Here is a 1,137-nt window from a genome sequence, read left to right as displayed (position 1 = left end):
ATCTTTCATCTTCTTAGTTAAATCTATTCCGAAGTATTTTATTATTTTTGATGCTATAGTGAATTATATTGTTTTCATTATTTTTTCAGATAGTTCATCATTAAAGTGTTAAAATGCTCCTGTCTTGTGCTTACTTTGGCAGCACATATACTAAAATTGGAATGATGCAGAGAAGATTAGCGTGATCACTGAACAACGATGTCATGAAAAACTGAGAAGCATTCCATATTAAAAAAAAATGAAACTAAACAAAATTCTTGTCTTTAATATATTGATCTTGTATTTGGCAGCTTTACTAAATTTGTTTATTCAAAATTTTGTGAAGTTTTTAGGATTTTTTAACATGTAAGTTCATTTATTCCTAAAAATTTTTTTTTTTTTTTTTTTTTTTTTTTTTTGAGTCTCTTATTTCTTTGTGTTCCTTGTTTCTCTGGCTAGGACATCCAGTACTATGTCAAATGAGAGTAGTGAAAGTGGACACACTTGTCTTTTTTTGATGTTTAAGGGGAAAACTTTCAAACGTTTTTGATTGAATATGAGATTAGCTCTGGGTTTGCAATATGTGTTTTTCTTTAATGAATTTTTAAAATTATTTTTGTAAATTTTTTATAAACATATAATGTGTTTTTATCCCTAGGGGTACAGGTCTGTGAATCACCAGGTTTACACATTTCACAGCACTCACCATCACTCACCATAGCACCTGCCCTCCCCAATGTCCATACCCCCACCGTCCTCTCCCAACACACCTCCCCCCAGCAACCCTCAGTCTGTTTTGTGAGATTCAGTCTTTTATGGTTTGTCTCCCTCCCAATCCCATTTTCTTTTACTTATCTTTTCGTACGCCCGAAACCGCCTATGTTGCATCTCCACTTCATCATATCAGGGAGATCATATGATAGTAGTCTTTCTCGAATTGATTTATTTCGCCAAGCAAAATACCCTATACTTCCATCCACGTCATCACAATTGGCAGGATTTCGTTTCTTTTGATGGCTGCATAGTATTCCATTGTACATATATACCACATCTTATTTATTGATTCATCTGTTGAAGGACATTTAGGTTCTTTCCATAGTTTAACTATTGTGACATTGCTGCTATAAACATTTGGGTGCATGTGCCCCTTCAGAATGC

At 33.7% G+C, this 1,137-nt stretch overlaps 1 non-coding gene across 1 annotated transcript; it reads left to right on the top strand.

Annotated features, from left to right (window-relative positions):
• The first annotated feature begins 126 nt into the window (after positions 1 to 126).
• On the top strand, positions 127 to 233 carry LOC132009371 (U6 spliceosomal RNA). The gene has a single exon (XR_009401884.1). It is a non-coding gene; the product is annotated as a U6 spliceosomal RNA (small nuclear RNA).
• Positions 234 to 1,137: the final 904 nt, after the last annotated feature.

The sequence above is a fragment of the Mustela nigripes genome, unplaced genomic scaffold (assembly GCF_022355385.1).
Source record: "Mustela nigripes isolate SB6536 unplaced genomic scaffold, MUSNIG.SB6536 HiC_scaffold_17503, whole genome shotgun sequence".
In the NCBI taxonomy this organism is placed as follows: Eukaryota; Metazoa; Chordata; class Mammalia; order Carnivora; family Mustelidae; genus Mustela; species Mustela nigripes.
This window is presented reverse-complemented; position numbering and strand designations above follow the sequence as displayed.